The sequence below is a fragment of the Rana temporaria genome, chromosome 1 (genome assembly GCF_905171775.1).
Source record: "Rana temporaria chromosome 1, aRanTem1.1, whole genome shotgun sequence".
In the NCBI taxonomy this organism is placed as follows: domain Eukaryota; kingdom Metazoa; phylum Chordata; class Amphibia; order Anura; family Ranidae; genus Rana; species Rana temporaria.
The window spans coordinates 183,843,826-183,853,456 of NC_053489.1; positions in this window are offsets into that span (position 1 = coordinate 183,843,826).

Genomic DNA, 9,631 nt, shown 5'->3' on the forward strand with positions numbered 1-9,631 from the left:
GTCGAATCGGCGGCAATTGCCGGTGTATTGTGACAGTTTGCTGCCTATCCTAGAATTTTTCCGGAAGTCACGTGGCGGCCAACTGCGCATGCGCGATGCGTTCCAAACGCAAAAGCGGTGCGTTTCAATGCATTCACAACAGTGCACACCAGTGAAACCTCGGTCGGCATCCAGGCTCTTTCCTTAACATCCCCGTGGATTGGAGGATGTTAAAAAAAGAGCCAGGAGGCCGAGCAAGCGGAGCGAGCCGTCCGAGCGAAGCGAGGACGTGAGGCCGACCGGCCACTTTCCTCTAAATCCACGTCGCCCTGAATGCCGGGTTCGCGGGCGTGTACTGTCGAAAATCCATTGGAACGCATCGCACTTGCGTTTGAAACGCATTGCGCATGCGCAGTTCGCCGCCACGTGACTTACACAGCATTCTAGGATAGGCAGCAAACTGTGACACTACACCGGCATTAGCAGCGTCCGAATTGCCAAAAGTAGTTCCTGTACTACTTTCAGGGCCGTCTTTACCGCAGGGCAAATGGGGCAGGTGCCCTGGGCCCTGTCACTGTTGGGGGCCCAAAGCAACCCCCTTTTTTTTTTTAGGGGTCCGGAGGCCCCCAGGGGCCCAGAGGACCCCAGGGCCCCAGATGGCAACCCCCCTTTTTTTTATTTATTTTTAAATAAAAAAAAAAATTATATATTTTTATTAACCTCTTGCCGACCGCGCTATAGCAAAAATACTGCTACAGCGCGGTCGAGTTACTGTGACAGGATGTCCCTGGGACGTCCTCGTGCACTTCCGCGTTTGCGCGTCCCCTGGGGCGCGCTCGCGGAAGTGTCCGTGCTCGCCGGGTCTAGAAGACCCGGCGCATCACGGATCACGGTAAATTGCCGCGAATCGCGGCTGTTTACCACGTGATCGCTCCGTCAAATGACGGAGCGATCACTTGTAAACAAACCGGCGTCATTTGATGACGCCGGTTCCTCCCTCTCCTCTCTGTACCGTTTGGTACAGTGCGAGAGGAGAGGAGAGGAGGGGGGGGAGCGCGGGGTGTCAGCAGCTGCTGTGGGCTGGATCTGTGACAACTGCAGTCACAGATCCAGCCATCCCTCCCTGCGCAATACTCTGCAGTACCATCAACACTCTGCAATACCCCATACTCTGCCATCCCTCCCTGCGCAATACTCTGCAGTACCATCAATACTCTGCAATACCCCATACTCTGCCATCCCTCCCTGCGCAATACTCTGCAGTACCATCAATACTCTGCCATCCCTCCCTGCGCAATACTCTGCCATACACCATACTCTGCCATCCCTCCCTGCGCAATACTCTGCAATACCCCAATACTCTGCAATACCCAAATACTCCGCAATACCCCAATACTCCGCATATATAATGTTTTGGGGTTCTATGTAATTTTCTAGCAAATAAATTGTGATTTTTCCATGTAGGAGAGAAATGTCAGAATTGGCCTGGGTGCTCCAGAACGCCTGATGGCGCTCCCTGCATGTTGGGCCTCTGTATGTGGCCACGCTGTGTAAAAGTTGCACACATGGGGTATCGCCATACTCGGGAGGAATAGCAGAATGTGTTTTGGGGTGTCATTCGTGGTATGCATATGCTGTGTGTGAGAAATAACCTGCGAATATGACAGAAACAAGTTATTTTTTTTTTTTTTTACAGAATTTTCGGTCGTTTTTCTTTTATAGCGCAAAAAATAAAAAACCCAGAGGTGATCTAATACCACCAAAAGAAAGCTCTATTTGTGTGAAAAAAAGGACAAAAATTTCAAATGGGTACAATGTTGTATGACGGAGTAATTGTCATTCAAATTGTGAGAGCACCGAAAGCTGAAAATTGGTCTGGTCAGGAAGGGGGTTTAAGTGCCCAGTGGTCAAGAGGTTAAAGGGACAATTTTTTAATATATTTTTATTTTATTTTTTATTAAAGGGCCATTTTTTTTTAGAGGTCTGGGGGTCCCCAGGGGCCCATAGTTCCCCAGGGCCCCGGATGACAACCCCCCTTTTTTTATTAAAAAAAATATTTTAGATATATATATATATATATATATATATATATATATATAAATGTTTATTATTATTATTATAGGACCCAGAGGTCCCCAGGGCCCCGGATGGCAACCCCCCTTTTTTTTATAAAAAACATTTTTTTTATATATTTTATTTCTTTTTTTTCTTTTTATATATATATATATATATATATATATATATATATATATATATATATCTTTTTTTATTAAAGGGCTCAGAGGTCCCCATGTGGCAAACACCCTTTATCTTTTTTATAAATGTTTATTTTTTTATTTTTGTTTATATATTTTTTTTATTTATTTTTTATTTAAGGGCCCAGAGGTCCCCATGGCCCTGGATGGCAACCCCCCCTTTTTTTTTATAAATGTTTCTTTATATATATTTTTTATTAAAGGGCCAAGAGGTCCCGGATGGCAACCGCCTTTTTTTTGTAATTTATTTTTATTAAAAAAAAATATTAAAGGGCCCAGAGGTCCCCAGGGCCCCAGATGGCAACCCCCTTTTTAAAATATATTTTTTATATATATATTTTATTTCTTTTTTTCTTTTTATTAAAGGGCCCAGAGGTCCCCAGGGCCCCGGATGGCTACACCCCTTTTTTATATATATTTTTCTTTATTTCTTTCTTTATTTCTTTTTTGTAAAGGGCCCCCCGCTTCTAAATTTGCGGCAGCCCCCCCCCCCTTCTCAATTTCAGGCGGCAGCACCCCCATCCCGGTTCTCTGCTCCAGGGGGCCCATGCCTGAAGTGTAAGTGGCCCCATAATTCCTGATGGCGGCCCTGCCTCCCGTTAAGCCCCTGTGCTGCCCACAAATCAGGCTGAAAATCATCAGCGGCACGCAGCCAGTGACAGTACTGCTTCCCTTCCCAGTGTTTTAAAATGTACAGCACCCCTGGCTTCCCTTTAGACGCACACTTCTCCCTTCCTGCCACTGGGTGCTGCTTGCATATAAAAGTGAATTAGAATGTGATTTTATAACATCCCCAGTTTGCTCTTCCTGAGGCTGACTTCTTCATGTCCTGCTCCTCAAGGTATGTCACTGTTTGCTAATCTATATTGTAAATAGAAGTTTTCTGTAGAGTGTGCCCAAAGTCTTTATAATATTTGATGATTCACTGCAGGTCTGGTCAGTGTTTTAAAAAGTTCCTCTATTTTACACATGGCATGGCATGGGGTCACAGCACCGTCTGTCCATTCTGCTTTAGCACCATGGGACCCCATGCCATGCCATGTGTAAAATAGAGGAACTCTTTAAATCACAGACCAGACCTGCAGTCCAGGCTGAGTAAAGTCTCAGAGTACATGACATTACTGTCTGTATTTAACTGCTTGATGGGCTTATTTTGGGCCTGGCTGGTTCACATGTATGTGTTTTGGCGGCCCACATTTGCGCAGGCACAGCAGCCCATTCATTTGAATGGGCCGCCATGCCTGCGTTTCCTGCAAAGAAAAGCGCATGCCTCATGTAATAGGCTGCGCACACGGCACGCCTATGCCCATCAAGCACTGAAATACAGCACTGTCTGTCCATTCTGCTGTCTGCTGTGACTTATCTGCAGTTCCCGCACTGTCAAACTTGCTGCATTTTTAGATGTTTAGGTCACGCTTTTAAAAACACAGTGCGTTTGTGTGTGCAAGAACTGCAGGTAAGTAGCATGGTGCAAAAGCAGAATGGATTTCAAGGCAACTGTATTTTTAAAATGCTGAATGCACCTTTTTTCTGCAGGAAACAAAGGCATGGCAGCCCATTCAAATCAATGGGCTGCTGTACCTGCACAAATGAGGACCGCCAAAACATACATGTGAACCAGCCAGGCCCAAAATAAGCTGGAGGGGGGCCCAAAAAAAATGTTTGCCCTGGGCCCAAACCATATTAAAGACGGCCCTGACTACTTTTGGCGATTTTGGGGTGCGATTTCCATTGACATTCGTGCAGAAACCCGTGCAGATGTCTCTGAAATCGCCCCCAAAGGAGTCAATTAAATTGTGCACGTTCAGCTGAAATCAATGTTGTACTGAGCAAAAAATGAATGTTGTACCCACTGCCCGGGTTCTCATGTGCATTTAAAGCGGGGGTTCACCCTTAGAGGGCACTTTTTCCCCTTAGATTCCTGCTCGTTTTCTCTAGGGGAATCGGCTATTTGTTTTAAAATATGTGCAGTACTTACCCGTTTACGAGATGCATCCTCTCCGTCGCTTCCGGGTATGGGTCTTCGGGAGCGGGCGTTCCTTCTTGATTGACAGTCTTCCGAGAGGCTTCCGACGGTCGCATCCATCGCGTCACGATTTTCCGAAAGGAGCCGAACGTCGGTGCGCAGGCGCAGTATAGAGCCGCACCGACGTTCGGCTTCTTTCGGCTACGAGTTACGCGATGGATGCGACCGTCGGAAGCCTCTCGGAAGACTGTCAATCAAGAAGGAACGCGCCCGCTCCCGAAGACCCATACCCGGAAGCGACGGAAGAAGATGCATCTCGAAAACGGGTAAGTACTGCTCATATTTTAATACAAATAGCCGATTCCCCTAGACCGAACGAGCAGGAATCTAAGGGGAGAAAAAAAAAAATTTAATAAATGGGTGAACTCCCGCTTTAAGAACGAAAAAAGGGGTGTTCCCCCTAGCAAGGGGGACATTTATAAGGATAAAGCAATAACAACTTCACCCAACACACCCTCCACACTCAATTGTCGGGGGTCTGCTGCTGCTGCGGACTTTGGTAGCAAGCGATGAAGGTGGAAAAACAATCCAGCATTTGGGTTTAGAAATCAAGTCAACCGGACTTTTGCCAACCTCCTGGGCTCCAGTTGACACACATTGAAGTTTGTGACAGTCAGAAGTTACTGTAGGAAGTCAACATTGTTTAGCACAATGAGTCATTTGGTGTGATGCCTCGATTACAGCCGGAGGAATATACTGTATACTACAGCAAATACCAGTCCAGGGGATCGCCCCATATGTGCATTTAACCTAACTAGCGATGGTTGGTCCAGTCCAAGGGGTGAGTGCACATCTATAAGGGGTGCACCCTATCTCAGCACCTAAGTAGCATGGAACTTTCCATCAATTTTATAAGCACCAGCACTTTATTTGGGACTCTGATATTTTCATGACTGTTCCAATTTTTCCAAGCACAAGCACTTTTAGGCCAGGTTCACACCTATGCGAATTGAGTGCGGCTTAAACCGCATCTAATTCGCAGGACATTTCAAAATACATTGTTTTCAATGAGGCTGGTTCACATTTGTGCGATGCATCCGCACTGCGTATTGCCTCCAAACCGCGTGCGTTTTTTATGTCTTGCGGTGCGGTTCAGGTGCGAATTCAGTCCCATTATCTTCTATGGGTACGCAGCTGAATTCGCAGATGTGTTCATTTCTCTTCAGTATTTGTCTCATTCAGTTCAATACACTTCCCCCCTCCCCTCTCCCAGGTCTCCAAATTCGCACCTGATCTGCAACTAAAATGCAGTTGATCTGCAGAACACCTTATAGAGAAATTCGCAAAGACAACAGAGCTCCAAAACGCAACGCACTAGTGTGAACCTGGCCTCACACTGGGGATTTTGTATCAGTGTTTTGCTTTTCAGTGATTTATCTGTTTATTTTAAAAATGTTATATAGCATATATTGCGGTTTTTCTCTCTCTCATTGATGAGGCTGCACTGATGGGCACTGGTGAGACGACACTGATGAGGGGGCACTAATATGCCGCACTGACGGACACTGATAGGTGGCACTGATGAGCACTGATAGGCAGCACTGATGGGCAGTGAAAGGCAGGACTGATGAGCAGGCACTGAAAGGCAGCACTGACTTGCATCACTAATGGGAACAGATTGGCATCACTAATTGGCACAAATTTGCATCACTTCTGGGCACAGATTGACATCAATTCTGGGCACTGTTGGGGCTACACTAATAATCAGGGCACTGATGATCAGTGCCCTAATTATCTGTACAGTCTTCCCTGTGAGGAGATGCCACTGGTCGGCGCTCCTCCCCTCACACTCTGTCGGTGTGAGGCGAGGAGAGCCCATTACCGGAACTTCCTTGTTTACATGTGATCAGCTGTGAGCTCTTTACTGAGATTTGGGTCGTGGGGACACAGCATGTGATCGCTGTACTGCACACCCCCTTCGGGCATGCAGTGAGACTCCCAGAGCGAGAGAGGATTTCACCCGCTGTCATTTGTCTATACGGCAGAATATAGTTAACCACTTAAGACCCGGACCTTTAGGCAGCTAAAGGACCCGGCCAGTTTTTGCGATTCGGCACTGCGTTGCTTTAACTGAAAATTGCGCGGTCGTGCGACGTGGCTCCCAAACAAAATTGGCGTCCTTTTTTCCCCACAAATAGAGCTTTCTTTTGGTGGTATTTGATCACCTCTACGGTTTTTATTTTTTGCGCTATAAACAAAAATAGAGCGACAATTTAGAAAAAAATGCAATATTTTTTACTTTTTGCTATAATAAATATCCCCCCAAAAATATATAAAAAAAAATGTTTTCCTCAGTTTAGGCCAATAGGTATTCTTCTACCTATTTTTGGTTTAAAAAAAAGAGCAATAAGCGTTTATCGGTTGGTTTGCGCAAAATTTATAGCGTTTACAAAATAGGGGATAGTTTTATTGCATTTTTATAAAAAAAAAATTTTTTTACTACTAATGGCGGCGATCAGCGATTTTTTTCATGATTGCGACATAATGGCGGACACTTTGGACAATTTTGACACATTTTTGGGACCATTGTCATTTTCACAGCAAAAAATGCATTTAAAATGCATTGTTTACTGTGAAAATAGCAAATGCAGTTTGGGAGTTAACCACAAGGGGGCGCTGAAGGGGTTATGTATGATTTTATCTGTGTTTCTAACTGTAGGTGGGTGTGGCTGTAGGAGTGACGTCATTGATTGTGGTTCCCTATAAAAGGGAACACACGATCGATGACGGCGCCACAGTGAAGAACGGGGAAGCTGTGTTTACACACAGCTCTCCCCGCTCTTCAGCTCCGGGGGCCGATCGCGGGACTCCAGCGGCGATCGGGTCCGCGGGTCCCGCGGTCACGGAGCTTCGGACCGAGTCGCGGGAGCCCGGCTGGGCACTTAAAGAGGATGTACCTGTACATGCTTGTGCCCAGCTGTGCCATTCTGCCGATGTGTATGTGCAGGAGGCGGTCCTTAAGCGGTTAAAGTGGACAATTTGACAATTGGTTTCAACCAAAGAGAGCAAAAATCAATGTTGAATCTAATGGGAACAAGTATATTTCTAATTGTTGAATTCTCTTCCAGCCAAGAAGGACTGGGGTTTATTTACTAAAGCTGGAGTGTGTAAAATCAGTCTCACTTCTGCAGAGAAACCAATCAGCTTCTAACCTCAGCTTCTTCAATTAAGCTTTGGCAATGAAACCTGGAAGCTGATTGGTTTCTATGCTTGTTCAAAATCTTATTAAAAAAGATTGATCAAAATTAAAAAAAAAATTCTACGAAAATCAAAATATTGACATAGTACTCAAACGAAAAGTCATTCAAAATGATTCTCCTTCAATGTGAAGCTGTTCCCTGGAATACTTCCTCTTTGCTACTAAATATCAAGAAGCTCAACAGAGGAAAACCACATTATTTACAATTAATAACCAAGAAATATCACAAAGAAATTTTCAAAGCCAAAAAATATAATTTTTCTAATATCATCGCAAAAGCCCTGAACTGCCCCCGCAAACTCTTTAATTTAGTCGCTCAGTCCATGAACCCAGCCTGCCTAGAGGCTTCGAATTGTGAATCACAAGAGTTTTGCAACGAATTATCGGATTATTTCATTAACAAAATTGAAAAAATCTGTGAAATTATTCAGCAAAATAGAACCTCCACCAAGCCTATCTCCATCGACACCACCAAAATATCAGTACTCTGCGAGACAGCACAGCGCCTAATGTTATCATCCCCACCAAACTGTTGAAAGAATGTGCCGATATTGTGGCACCAGCTATCACGCATCTCATAAACCAATCATTCAAGGAAGGCATGGTGCCGACCATACTGAAACAAGGCATAATCAAACCAATTCTAAAAAAAAACACCCTTGACGCCAAAGACCCAAACCATCGTCGACCCATAACAGGCCTAAACATCTTCTCCAAGGTAATGGAGAAAGCAGTTGTACAACAGCTACAACATCATTTAGACACCCACAAATTACTCGATCCGTTTCAATCGGGTTTCCGTCCGGGTCACGGAACAGAAACAGCACTTCTCAAAATATGGGATGACGCTCTTGAAGCAGCAGACGAAAGAGAATCTTGTCTTCTGGTACTGTTGGACCTAAGCGCAGCATTTGACACTGTAGACCACAAATTATTGCTGACTCGCCTAGCTGAAGTAGCTAGAGTTTTAGACTCGGATTTACCCTGGTTCTCCTCCTTCGTGGAACATGTAAGATATTTCAAAGGTGAACTTATCCTTTAACGCATTCTATGTATTAAGGTAAAAATCTTTTAATAGTAGCTCCCCTGCAGCCCCCCTAAATATTTATGTGAGCCTGATCTCGATACAGAAGCAGCAGCTCTTCTCCCCTCTCTCTGTCCTTATGCCTCGTTGTACGTCACCGCGTTTTTGACGGTCGGAATTGGGTGTGTCCGTGTGTATGCAAGGCAGCTTGAACGGAATTCCGTCGAAAAAAAAACAGTCAAAGTTTAATTCCGACAGAAACTCAGATCGTGTGTACAGGGCATAACAGTGAAAACCTGTGAGCAGGGGGGTGGGGCCGAGCTGGGCTGTGTGTCTGAATATAAATAAGTTAAAAACGGTGCAGCGCAATAAATGTAGTCCATAAACTGAATGAAGAAACAATGATGGAACACCCTGTGATTTGCAGGAAATCTTCAGGCGATAAGATTGTGACTCAACATGACATGTCCTCCATCATTATAAGAAATGCATTCTTATCACAGGGCTCAAAATTTCAAGCCCTGAGCTTCTAGCCAGGCCTCAAGTGTTACTCGCCACCAGTTGCCTCACCTAACCCATACACTGCCCCGCCCCTAATTCCGCCCCTAAAAACGCCCTTGTAGATTATCTCTTGGAATGACACTGTTAAATGTTTTATGCCGAATCAAGTTACACAATTAAATATTACAAACAACTACTTTAACAAAATGGGACAGGGCACTGAGCCAGACCAGAGGGACAGGCCACTGGGGCAAACCAGAGGGACAGAGCACTTGGGCAAACCAGAGGGACATGGCACTGGGGCAAACCAGAGGGACATGGCACTGGGGCAAACCAGAGGGACATGGCAATGGGGCAAACCAGAGGGACATGGCACTGGGGCAAACCAGAGGGACATGGCATTGGGGCAAACCAGAGGGATATGGCACTGGGGCAAACCAGAGGGATATGGCACTGGGGCAAACCAGAGGGACATGGCACTGGGGCAAACCAGAGGGATATGGCACTGGGGCAAACCAGAGGGATATGGCACTGGGGCAAACCAGAGGGATATGGCACTGGGGCAAACCAGAGGGACATGGACTTTTTTACTTCTGCAAATATTGCTCTCCCTCTTCTTATGTACAAGACTCCCTCCTCCTCCTCTG